This window comes from Camellia sinensis, chromosome 3 (genome assembly GCF_055761805.1).
Source record: "Camellia sinensis isolate YWXY chromosome 3, ASM5576180v1, whole genome shotgun sequence".
In the NCBI taxonomy this organism is placed as follows: Eukaryota; Viridiplantae; Streptophyta; class Magnoliopsida; order Ericales; family Theaceae; genus Camellia; species Camellia sinensis.
This window is the reverse complement of record NC_138963.1, coordinates 52,080,683-52,095,153: the sequence shown is the minus strand read 5'-3', so window position 1 is coordinate 52,095,153 and position 14,471 is coordinate 52,080,683.

Below are 14,471 nucleotides of genomic sequence, written 5' to 3'. Positions count from 1 at the left end.
GTTCTACTCCTTTAGCATGTGGCATTTCTTTAGAAGCAAAAGCTTGCGTAGCCGCATGAACTGCATTTTCTTTAATCTGTTCAGCCAACTGTTTATTTTCAGATTCGAGTACTTCAAACTCCTTTCTCAGTTTCTCCATTTCTTTCTCTGTGTTGTTCATTTTTTCCATCATTTCTTTTGTTTTTGCCTCTTGATCCTCTTGTATTTTTTGCATTGTTTCCCTTATTTTCTTCAATTTTTCAACTAATGTCATATTCTTACTTTTAAGCCTTTTGTTTTCTTTTTGAACTCGTTCTAATTTCCCAAGATCAATGAAGTCCTTCAAAGGTCGATCATCTCCTAAAGCTTCAGTTACATGATCTTCATCTTTTTTAGTCTCCAAATTTTCCTCCATGTCCAATGCATCTTCTTCCTCATTATTGCGAATGAGATCCATTTCTTCTTTGGAAATGGGCTTCAGTTCATCGTGATTTACTTGCATTTGAAAAAAAGAAAAGAAGTCAGCAATGAAGCAAACTTTAACCACCAGAGTAAAATTTTACTCTGTTTCAAAATAAAAGTTTACTCTAATTGTAAATAAAATTTTACTCTAATTTTAAGTAAAATTTTACTCTGATTGTAAGTAAGCTTTTACTCTGATTTAAAGTAAACTTTTACTATGTTCAACAGTAAGTAAAATTTTACTCTGATTGTAAGTAAACTTCTACTAAGTTTAAGAGTAAGTAAAATTTTACTCTAATTGTAAGTAAAAGTTTACTTTGATTGTAATTAAACTTTTACTCTGATAATAAGTAAACTTTTACTCTGCTCAAGAGTAAGTAAAATTTTACTCTGATTGTAAGTAAAAGTTTACTCTGATTGTAAGTAAACTTTTACTCTGTTCAAGAGTAAGTAAATTTTACTCTATTTTAAAGTAAAATTTTACTCTGTTTCAAAGTAAAAGTTTACTCTGATTGTAAGTAAACTTTTACTCTGTTCAAGAGTAAGTAAAATTTTACTCTGTTTCAAAATAAAAGTTTACTCTAATTGTAAGTAAACTTTTACTCCAATTTTAAGTAAACTTTTACTCTGTTCAATAGTAAGTTTTCTTTTGTAAGTATAATTTTAATCAAAGTGAACCAGTAAGGTTGAGTTTGGAAAAATGATACCTTTTTGGGCTTTAGTGTTTGCATTGACCTCTTTATTAGCTTTTCCCTCAACGTTGATAAGTTCCATCGAAGGAGCCTTGGACACAAATTTTTTCCTTGAGGTTGAATGAGGGTAGTATGCTCGCATAACCAGTACTATAAAATAAAAAATCGAAATTAGTTAATTCTCTAAAGATAGATTGCATAATATTTCAAGTAGTTCAATTTACTTACCAAAAAAAGAAGTACACATCCAGTCACATTTTCAAGACTTCCTAATGAAGAATGGATTGAAGTAGTCAACGTGGATGCAACTGCAGTCGACCATAGATATGAATTCATCATTTCCAAATCTTCTACAAGGGCGACAAAAGCCCAACCAACTGTTAGACCAGTTGTTGGTAATAGCAAAGTTGTCACAACAAATAAACACATTATTCGGGCAACATCCTTAACATCAACTGTTATTGTGCCTTCCAATACATCTCCTAATGCCTTTCGCAAACTCTTTACGGATATTCTTGACATATTACGAAACCTTCTCTGCACAAAAGCAAATTCTTGTTTCTTCCCATATGAGACGTCTACTTTTTTCGTTCCTGATTTTATCCCAAAAATCAAAGTAACATCACTGTCCCGTATGTCACACGTTTTCCCCTCAAGCTTAAATCCCTTTGCATGAAAGTCATAAGATTTGATCACATCCATGACATTATCATCAACTTTCTTGAACTTCTTTAACACTACATCTTCTTTCTTCTAAAAAGATTTAAACAACATCCAAAAGGTGTTCTCTAGAGGGTAGTAATATGTCTTTCAGTGAACCTCGTGTCTCGCATTAGGTTTATCAGTGAAACAATATTTGACCTAATAGTTCTCCCTCTCCCGTACTCTGTGTACAATACTAAACTTCGAAGGTTTTGTTGTTGAATGCATTGGATTGAATTCATTATAACCTTCATCATCACTAGCATTGGATTGAACTTCTTTACTATTTTTGCTTTTATTTAGAGACTTTCTTCTTTTGTATAGCCGTTGGTGGAAATTCAAAATCATCATCATCATCATCACTACATTTGCTTCTTGTAACAACCATTTTAAAACAGTAAAAAGTTTTCCTATATCAACAGTGTAACATTTTACTTTAAACAACAAAGTGGCAAAACAAATAAGCACTAAAGAAAATGCACAAGCATTAAAATGAGACAATAAAGTTTTACTCTGTTTGGCCGTAAAACTTTACTTTTATTGAAAGTAAAATTTTACTCTGAACAATACCCTAGGAAATAAACCAAAAACACATACAAAATTTATAAAACCAAGAGTCAAGAAAACCTTATCTCAATTTTGACTATACGCAACATAGTTCTAAAATTAAAATGTATAATTCACATTCAAACCGAAATCAAAGAAATGACGAAACGACAATCACATTCACATACATAAATAGATACATATATATATATATATATATATACAAATTGATATGCACATTTATGTAATGAGCAAAGGCTAGAGTTAAAATAAAATTTTACTCTGTTTATAAGTAAAACTTTACTCTCATTGTAAGTAAAATTTTACTCTGGTTAGAAGTAAAATTTTACTCTGAAAAATTCATGAAGCAAGTGAAATTGAAAACATTGAAATTGCAGCACCAAAACACTACAGAAATCAAAGCAATGAAATTGAAGCAAAACTGCATACATCATTCTGAAATACCTAAATTAGTTTTCAAAATTTTTAAACCTTTACATTCTCACATGATTTAGTAATTTAAAGTATTTTAAGATAGTGATAAAAATTTTAGAACAGATGATCCTTAGTGTAACCCAAAATCCCAAACTTTACTCACCCTAATGCAACAATGAAAAAAAGAAAAAAGAAAAAAAATCCTAAGCAGCCTTACAATCCCACCCCATACCATGCCAATGTAATCTTATACCCCACTCGCAAAATGAAAACAAATCAAGACAGACATCATAATATCGAAAAACTAGCAGAAAGAGGAAAAAATCACCTGCAAAATGTGTGTCCAAGAGAGAGAGTAAAGCGTAACACGGAGTTCAATTCGAGCACAAGCGACGAACCTGTAACGTTTCAGGGGTAGAAAGACAAAGTAGCTCTAGAGAGCGAGAGTAATAAGACTCAGAGAAGGGTTTTCAATCAATGCCAGGGTTTTCGAATGAGGATGGATATTCAGAGGAGGGTTGTCAATCGATAAAACAGAGTGGGGAGAGAAACGATAGAATTGTTTCATATTTCCCCACATTTCAGTCAATTCATAATATTTTTTTAATTGAGGGGCTTTGGGGGTCATTGTTTTATTCCGTGTGTTGGACACAAAATAGGCCCAATAGGGGGGGTTTCATCAAAAATCCCCTTTTCAATTATGGCACATTTGACTCAAAATTTTGAATCTTGTTCCAAATAAGGACAATTGAATACACTATTGCTTAATTTCAAGGATAAAATCGTCAATTTGATAAAACATAAACTAATTTGATAAAAATAAATGTCAAAAAAATATTTTCGAATATTTAAAAATTATTTCTACCCACTAAAGATAAAATTATGTAAAATTGATAAATCTTTTAGACATTTATATATTTATTTATATCAAATTAATTTTTACTATGTGTTCGGATGATAATCATACAATGGGTAGTTTTTATTTTCATTAAATTAGTTTCTATTTTTTCAAAAGTCAAATATGGCGACAACTTTAATATCATTATTAAACCAATCCATTAAATCAAAAATCCAAAACCAAAAGAATTTTATATATTAAATACATTGATTACACATTATAATCTTACCAACCATCCATTAGATGGTCATCATCCAAACACATAATAAAAATTAATTTTGTAAAATAAATAAATGAATAAATAAATAAATGTGTAAAAAAATTATCAATTTTATATGATTTTATCTTTGATGGGTAGAAATAATTTTTAAAAATTTAAAAATATTTTTTTGACATTTATTTTTGTCAAATTAGTTTATATTATATTAAATTGACAATTTTGCCCTTGAAATTAAGTAATGATATCTTCAATTGTCTTTATTTAGAACAAGATTTAATATTTAAGGTCAAATGTGTCACAATTGAAAAGTCAGGGACTAAACTGACGCGAACCCCAAACTATAGGGACTGTTAGTGTAATTTACTCTAACTTTTAGGGGTTGTTTGGGATGACCTAAATAAATGCACATTTTGTCTTTTTACGAAAAGATGTGCAAAAAAGTAAAGAGATGATGTGATGAAAAAAAAATAAAAAGATAGATTATTTTGGTGTTGCCAAACTTGGCCTTACTTATAATTTCTTAGAAAAAAATAACTTAAATAAGCTGAAAAACTATAATTATTTAAAAATTGATGAAAATATATTTTTAGTTTCTACTTTTTGATTATTAAATTTTGACTTCTAATAATCCACATCAAATAGGGCCAATGTCTAGCCAAGTCGGGTAACGAATGAGATAGGTTGAGACGGGTTGTATATAAAAAATATATCATGTGAATATTACGATTCAGGCCTTGAATGATAATGATATATTTTTGCAATTCTCGTAATAGTGGTTGTAAGTTCAAAACTCATGTGAGATGTGGAGAGTAATCACCAAGGATCCTTTAGAGTGAAATTTTCCTAAAGTTTCCTAAAGTGCTACAGTGTATGGTTGAGATTTACTGGCAAGTCACATCATACACTGTAGCACTTTAGAAAACTTTAGAGAAAAATCACTCTAGAGGATCCTTGCTCGAGAGTAATCTCCTTTCTCTTTAAATAAAAGAATATGACAGAACTTGAGTGGGAATAAAATTATAAAAAGAAAGGATTAATCTTCTATCCAATTAGACAGGTATTCATCTCAATGGTCTAAAGCTTTCATCTTGTAAGGTCCATCAAAAATTTTAATTAATTGGATGTTAATAATTATATAATTAAAATCTATTTGTCTTATAAAAAAAATTATTCTCAAAATTATACTGACTATTTGGGAAGACAGTAATAAGTTGCGTTTTGCGAAAAAAGCCACAGCAGCATACAAACGCAAACACAACCATTTGGTAAGTGCTAAAAACGCATGCTGTGAAATTATGTAACTACCCTCCATGTTAACAAAAAATTGTTCAAACAACCACATGGGTCAAAAAGTAAATATTCTATGTTTGATAGGCATATTTTGATAATTTTAATGTGATGTGACATCATAAACAAATATTATACTAAAAAGTAAAAAAGTAACTTCAAAAAATTGTTCAAACAACCACATGGGTTAAAAAGTAAATATTCTATGTTTGATAGGCATATTTTGATAATTTTAATGTGATGTGACATCATAAACAAATATTATACTAAAAAGCAAAAAAGTAACTTTTTACTAACTGTCCAAATCACTTTCTAAAAAAGTTAAAAAGCCTGATAAAAAGTCAAAAACAAACTTTTTACCATCAAGCCAAAACAACCCATAATTATCTATTTTGTAAGACAAATTTGTTTGAATCCTGCTACTATTGATAACTAATCAACTTAATTTTTGCATAAACTGTCTATTTTATAATATAACCCATTCAAAACACCAATATGAGAGCAAGGTAAATCCACTAGACCCAACAACACTTTCTAAAAAGAAAGAGGATATATATCAATCATGTTACACTCGTGATTTTTTTAAACTATAATAAACATGTAAAGTAATGTATTGTTTTAATAATTTAAATTCTCTTTTGTTATTATAAAATGAATCAAGCAGATTTGCAACAATTCAGTGCGAAGTGAAAGAACTACTTTGTATTTCTCCTCTTTATCGCAAGATCAGCTGGCACCTGAGCAAAAACCGTTGTGTGCTTAGCTGAGGTATTCTTTGCTTAAATTCTTGTTTAATCAAAATACTTTTGTTTTAAAACCAATGACAAGCTTTAAATTTTACAATTTTGGCTTTAATAGCATTCGTCAATAATGCTACATTTACCACTTTTATATACCATCTTTAATATAGCACCTTATGTGTTAACATACTCTTACCACTCATATTTATCTCTAATAATATGTTAACACATAAAGTGATACATTGAAGGTGGTATAAAAAAGTGATAAGTATAACATTACTCTTTTGCATTTATATCTCTTTCTCTATTGTGGAAAGGCCTCTTTAACATCAGAGATTACATAACTCGTTTTTTTACTTCTATCAAATAACGACACACGATACCACCATCACAAATATAAGTCGTGTTAGAGAAAAACTAAAAAATTAATAAAATTCAAACTCTAGCTCTTTTTCCATACAAACAACTTAATTAAGTTTAACACTTAAATTTTAATAAATGCCAGATAATTTTTTAAATTAAAAAAATTCATTTTTAAATTTTTACTTAATTATCAATTTTCAAATGTTAGTATTTAATTTTATCAAATAGCACCTTAGGCACTTGCCTAAGGCCCCAATTTTTTTAAAGTCTCAAAATTTTATTTCCTTTGATATTTGTAAAAAGGTTCTGTTGAAAAAATATATATACTATTTGTGTAAAGGCCCTAAAAAAAATTGTCCAAACTAAGTGATTGTTTGGCACGTGGGTTTGGGTGAGAATGGGACTTCTTAGTTAGAAAAAAATAAAATAAAATAGGCTTTTTAGCTTTAGATTATAAGTTGTCACATCTCAAGCATAATTATTTTATTTTTTTTTTCACAAAAATCAAAAAAATCAAAAAATTTATCCCAAATGAGGCTATTTTAGCTCCAAGTTAAAATAATTAAAAAATTAAAAAACTAAAAAACCAACATTCATCCCAAATGAAGCTTAAAGACTCAACAAAAATAAAATTTTAAAAAAAATAATTATAATATTTCCATCCAAAGGCCGAACAAGATAAAAACTTTTATTGTCCATGGGCTCTCATAATAAAAACCAAATAAAACACTACTTGTGCAAAAAGCCCAGCGGAGGCTGTAAATCTCATTTAATTATTAGAGATAATTACGGGCCAATCCCATTAGCCTGTGTTTGGCAAGTGGGTTTGCAGGTTTTTTTGGCTATTTTAGTCACAAAAAATAAAATAGGCTATTTTAGCCATAACAAACAAAACATCACATCCAACTCATAATCATTACATTCTTCTCTCACAAAAAAATTCAAAAAAGTCAAAAAGTCAAAAAGCCCTTCCCAAACCAAGCTTTTAAGCCCAGGCTAAAATAGCCAAAAAAGTCAAAAAGCCAACCCACTTCCCAAACGGAGGTGGATTTAGGCTATGTTTGGCACGAAGGTTTGGGTTGGGTCAGGGTTGTTTTAATTATAAAAAGACAAAATAGGTTTTTTAACCTAATAAGATAAAATGTCACATCTAAATTATAATCATTTCGTTTTTTCTTATATGAAACTTTTTTGTTCTAGGCTAAAATAATCAAAAAAATTAACTAACATTCCAAACGAAGGCTTAAATATCATTTAAGAATTGTTTGGAATGAACTATATAAGTACACTTTTTAACTTTTTGGGTAAAAAAGTAGAAAAAAAAAATTATTTGGGATAACTTTTTGACTTTTTACGAAAAAATGTGTATTAAAATATTATATAAATTAGCAAAATGACAGTTTTACCCATATGCATACTGACATGCAATCCGTGTCAATATGGTTCAAAGGAGCTGTGTGGACTAGGAATGGCAACGGGGCGAGGCGGGGTCGGGGATCGCCCTCCCCGTCCCCGATCCCCAATGGTAAGATTCTCTCCGTTCCCGGCTCTGATCCTCGACGGGGAATTTATCACCGTCCCTGTACCTGTCTCCTAACGGGGATCGGGTTTCCCCGACCCCAAAATTCCCCGGACCAAAAAAAAAAAAAAAAAAAAAAACAAATAGAGAGAAGAGATCATTATTAACAACATAGATCATCATCAAACAACAGATCAAAAAAAAAATAAATAGCAGATCATCATTATAGATCAAAAAAAAATAACAGATTAAAAAAAAAAACAGATCTCACAGATCTGAGCTGGGGAGGGGGACGGAGGAGATAGGTAGAGTAAAGAAACGCAGGAGGGTGGCGGAGGAGATCGGTAGAGGAAGATCGACACTGTGCAGGTCGACGCTGTGAAGATCGAGTGAGTGAGGGACTGAAATCGGTGAGATATAAGAGAGAGAGAGAGAGAGTGAGAAAGAGTAGAGGGAAGAGTGATGGCAGCGGTGAGTGAGGAACAACAGCGGTGGCAAAGAAGAGCGAGTGAGCGGTAATGAGTGAGAGCAGAGAGAGAGAGAGACACGATGTGTTTTGTGTGTGCGTCTGTGAACCTATACACTTAATGATCCTAACTAATTGACACATATATATAGAGAGGGGTACAAGCGTAATTTTACTTCGGGGGAGAAACCGGGCCGGGGCCTGGGCCGGGAAGGGTCTGTGAAAGCTATCACCATCCCCAGCCCGAAATTGATCAGGGATTTAATTTTGAATACCATTCCTGGCCCGTTGGGGATATTTTTCGGGAAAAAACTGCTCCTATCGGGGATAGGGAAGTGGGTCCCCGTCGGGCCGGGTTAAATTGCCATCCCTAGTGTGGACTGCTTTTGTTGGAAATTTTTTTTTTCTCTTTTTTTCTTTTTTTCGGTTCTTTTCCACCTGTGGTCTTTTCCACCCTTTCCAAAAAAAAGGGCATTTCGGTATTTTTTCCTCTGACTAGTGCACCTATTTTTTCCGCCTCTTCCCTTTTGTGAATGTGTTAACTTTTTTGCCTTTTTAATAATTTTTTGACTTTTTATTTTTTATAGGGTATCCCAAACAATCACTTAGTCTTGTTGACGAGAGCTTCTATATGTACACATCATATCCCCTCTTCCCACATACTTAATGAGAGAGTGTGTCGGGAAGTTGTGTGTGAAGGATGTGTATAGAGAGAGAGTGGTGTGTGTAAATAGATGCTCCCCTTGTTGACTTTTTAAATGTACCAATAAATTCTTGATTACCTATATTTCCCTTATTAAATTATTACTCATTAATTATATATTTTCCTGTTATATTCTCTTTCTTTCTATCAATTCTCTAGGAAACTTTTCTTCTTGTTACTCTTTTTACACCATTTCTCTGAAGAGCTTCAAACCACCACCGTCTACCACCATCGTCATCACACCACCACGGTCACCATGGTCGTCCATCCACCACTGACCATTGTCACTACCACCTCGTTGTTTGTCGACAGTTAAAAACGGTGACCGAAAGTGGTCACTGGCAATCAGAAGTGGTCGTCAATGACCGGAGTTGGTCTTCCACAGCCAGAGGTGATCGCTAGTAGTTATTGGTGGTAAGGTGCCATGATAGTGGTCTTATGTGTGATGGAGGGTATTTTGGAAATATTGATAGATGAAAAAATAACAGAACTTATAGGTAAGTAAATCCAATTAATAGGACTGACCCGTAAGTGTCCCTAATTATAGTAGATATGCAAGCGAAAATATTAGACTAATAAAATTTGCAACATAAAAAATTAATTAATATTATTTATGTAAAAAAAAAAAAAAAAAAAAAAAAACTAATTTAGATTGCACCTAAGACGCCTAAAAGTATTGGGTCGCTTGTGCACGTTTGTTAGCATTTTGCATGCTTGATTCAACTTGTTATTAAGATATGTATATTATTTTATTTTTTTTAATTTTCTTTTCATAAAAATGTGTTATGTTTAGATCACGAATTTAGACAAAAATTTGAAAATGAAACAGAAAATATAAAAATATATATATATATATATATTTTATTCATATTTTTCGCTCTATGCTGTGTAAGATTTAATAATACATGTAACCATAATAATAATGCGGAATTAAATCTTTACAGGATCTTGAATTCAATACAACTCAAGAATAAAACGAATATACCTTTGTCAGCCATTGAATTAGAGAAGTTGAGAAAATACCTCTTAGAGTTGAACCTTTAATTTTGGCTCACCTTCTTCTCTCTATATCTCTTAATTAGGATGACTATAAAACTTAAAGTGATGAAAAAATACTCATGATATGAAAGGGGAGTCACCCATCCTTATATAGAGGAGAGAAGAGGGCCAGATAAACTCTATCAGAAGAATTCCTAATCCATCAAGGTTTTCTTCTTATTTTAGAAGAGTGATTATATTAAAATTCTATTTACTGAACTTGATCTCAAAATATTGGCTTGATCTATTTGTGGAGTCTAAATAAATTAAAACATGTAGAAAATATGTAGGCTATTGGGCCACACTAGAAAAATAAATCCAACATTCTTCCACTTGGCCCATTAAGCCGATTATGATGCAATTATGAGTTTTTTTTTTCAAAAATATGCAACTTAAAAATTTTTGACTCATTGGATTCCACACTAAAAACTTTGACATGTGATCACAAATTTTAAAAAATAGCCAATAAGTTCAGATATATTAGAAACTATAATACTGTGATTACTTCAGATCACCAATGTGAGTCATAGCGGTTATATAACATTTATGTCATATTTCCTTCTATGCACCACACCATTGATAACCTTCACCAACCCAGTCCTTTATTGGGATATATAATTAGTTACCTGAAAGGCCCCTGTAATTTGTCTTGTTAAGACATTTCCTGTTTATCAATATTCAAAATAATGTGTACACACACTTTTAGAAACAGGAAAAACAGAAACAAAATTATTATTGCGCAAATAGTGTCAAAAAATAAGCACTCATGATTAACCATACACATCAAGGGTTGCTTAAAAGACCCATCCTGATAACATGCTCTTTGTATGTCTTTGGTGGCAATCCCTTTGTGAATGGATCAGCAATCATAAGAGAGGTGCTTAAGTTTTCAATTAACACTTGTTGTTTCTGGACTCTCTCTCTAACAACCAAGTACTTTACTTCCATGTGTTTGAAACCACTGGAGTACTTTCCATTCTTAGAGAAGAAAACTGTTGCGGTATTGTCACAATATATCTTCAGCGGCCTGGCAATTGAGTCAACAACACCAAGCCCTGAGATGAAATTTCGCAACCATAAAGCATGATTTGTAGCCTCAAAGCATGCCACAAACTCAGCCTCCATAGTAGATGAAGCAATAGTGGACTGCTTCACACTCTTCCATGAAATTGCTCCACTAGCTAGTAGAAAAACAAAACCCGATGTAGATTTTCTACTATCAAGGCAACCAACAAAATCTGAGTCTGAGTATCCAATAACTTCCAACTGTTCTGATCTCCTATAGGTGAGCATATAATCCTTTGTTCCCTGAAGATATCTCATAACTTTCTTTACTGCTTTCCAATGTTCCATTCCAGGATTACTTTGGAATCTTCCCAACATTCCAACTGCAAAACTAATATCTAGCCTGGTACATGTATGGGCATACATCAAGCTCCCTACAGCTGATGCATATGGAATGTCCTTCATTTGTTTTCTTTCCAAGTCATTCCTTGGACACTGTTTTTCACTTAATTTATCACCCTTCATGATGGGTGCATCACCGGCTGAACAAAACTGCATATTGAATCTCTCCAAAATACGATCAATATATCCTTTTTGAGATAGTCCTAGCAATCCTCGAGATCGATCCCTAAAGATCTCTATGCCAATGACATAGTTTGCCTCACCCATATCAACCATTTTAAAGTTCTTGGAGAGATATTCCTTGGTTTCATGCAATAACCCAAGGTCATTACTAGCTAACAAAATGTCATCCACATATAGCACCAACATAATGAACTTGCTCCCACTAACCTTCAGATATATGCACTGATCAACTGCATTTTCCTTAAATCCGAAAGAGGTAATGGTATCATTAAACCTTAAATACCATTGCCTAGAAGCTTGTTTAAGGCCATATATAGATTTTTTTAATTTGCAAGCTAAATGTTCTTTACCTTTCTTTGCAAATCCTTCGGGCTACTCCATATAAATTTCTTCATCCAAATTCCCATTTAAAAAAGCAGTTTTCACATCCATTTGATGCAACTCTAAGTCATAATGAGCTACCAATACTAGGATGATTCTAAGCGAGTCCTTCTTAGATACTGGAGAGAAGGTCTCTGTATAGTCTATGCCTTCTTTTTGAGTAAAACCTTTGGCAACAAGTCTGGCTTTAAATCGTTCGATATTGCCTTTTGCGTCACGCTTGGTCTTGAAGACCCATTTACACCCGACCTTTTTGCAGTTATTAGGCAATTCGACGAGATCCCAAACACTATTCTGTTCCATGGATTTTAACTCTTCATTTATAGCATTGACCCATTTAGAAGAATCATCACTATTCATGGCTTGTGAAAATGAGACTGGATCTTTGTTAATCCCAATATCAAAATCAGATTCCTGTAGATACACCATGTAATCATCTGGAATGGCAGGCTTTCTTTCCCTCTAAGATCTTCTCAGAACTGCCGGTTGTGGTGGTTCTACAATATTTTCAATGGTGGTATCTTCATGAAGTGGTGAAACATGAGGTAGTGAAGGATTTTCATCATGTTGTTTGTTTTCCTCAGCCTGTGGAATAGTCTGAGGAACAACAACTTTTCGATAAGGGTCAAATGTTGGCACATCTACCCTAATTTCCTCGAAATTCACCACTCGTGTTTTCTCACTCCCACTGATTTCACCATTCTCTAGGAATCTAGCATTACCAGTCTCCACTATCCTCGTACTATGATTAGGACAATAAAATTTGTACCCTTTAGACTTGTCTGGATAACCAATGAAATATCTAGATATTGTTCTTGAGTCCAACTTTTTCTCTTGTGGGTTGAAGATTCTTGCCTCTGCTGGATAACCCCAAATATGTAAGTGTCTCAAACTAGGTTTCCTACCAGTCCACAACTCAAAAGGAGTTGTTGGGACCGCCTTACTAGGAACCCTATTTAAGATATACATTGCAGTTTTTAAAGCTTCACCCCATATTGAAATAGGTACAATTGAGTAACTTAACATACTCCTAACTATATCTTTAAGTGTACGATTACGCCTTTCAGCAACTCCATTCTGCTGTGGCGTACCAGGCATTGTATATTAAGCACAAATGCCTTTCTTTTCTAAGAATTTGGCAAATGGGCCAGGATTTTGGCCTGACTCATCATATTTACCATAATATTCATCACCCCTGTCTGATCTCACTATTTTAACCTTTCTATCTAATTGTCTCTCGACTTCAGTTATGTACACCTCAAGGATGTCAACAGCCTGAGACTTTTCATGAATTAGATACACATATCCATAACGTGAGAAGTCATCTATAAATGTGATAAAATATTTTTCACCACTAAGACATAGGATGTTGAGTGGCCCGCAAATATCTGTATGAATTATCTCAAGAAGCTCATTACTTCTTGTGGCACCTTTCTTGGTGTGTTTGGTTTGCTTTCCTTTAATGCAATCCACACATATCTGAAAATCAGTGAAGTCTAGGTTTTCCAAAATCCCATTCTTCACCAATTTTTCAATTCTATTTCTGGAGATATGCCCCAACCGTCTATGCCACAAGATCGATGATTTTTCATTAATTAGACCACGTTTTAAACCAATATTCGAATGCAGAGTTACTAATGATTGTGCAAACTCACGATTTAAGGTAATTTTATATAAACCATCACATAAATTACCAGAACCAATCACTTTTGAATTAAACATTAAATTGAGTTTTCCACAATTAAATAAAACTGAATATCCAACACGATCCAATTTGGACAACGAAACTAAATTCCTAGAAATTGAAGGAACATAAAAAGTGTCTTCTAGATCCATCTGATGACCCGTCTCTAAGATCAGTCGATAGGTTCCTACAGCTACGACTTCAGCTTTGAGACGGTTCCCCATATAGACAAATCTTTCACTTTCCTTCGGTTTCCTGGTTGAGAGGTATCCCTGCATGTCATTTGTAATGTGGGTCGTGTTGGACAATCTTCACTGTAATAAAATAAAATTAGTTTGTAAAATTAATATTTTACTCTAGAAACAAATTCTTCCATGTATACTCACGATGAACTATGATAAAGTCAAAATAATTAACACTTTTTCATAAAGGGTTCAAAAATAAGTGGTCTACCAAACGAAACCATAAGTTACTTACAAAATTAACAAATTGTGACCGAGTCACAAAGTTACATGATTGATTAACAAAATTAATTTTCTAGTTATTAAAACCAGAAAATAAATTACAATACAAAATAATTTTATTTTCCTTGTTACTAAAATTAGTAAAATAAAATACCGAAAGAATATCTGATTACAAAAATCAGAAAACCAAACCACAAATTAATTTTCTAGTTACTTAAACCAGAAAATAAATTATAACACAAAATCATTTTATTTTTCTTGTTACTGAAACTAGAAAATAAAATACCACAAAACTATCTGAT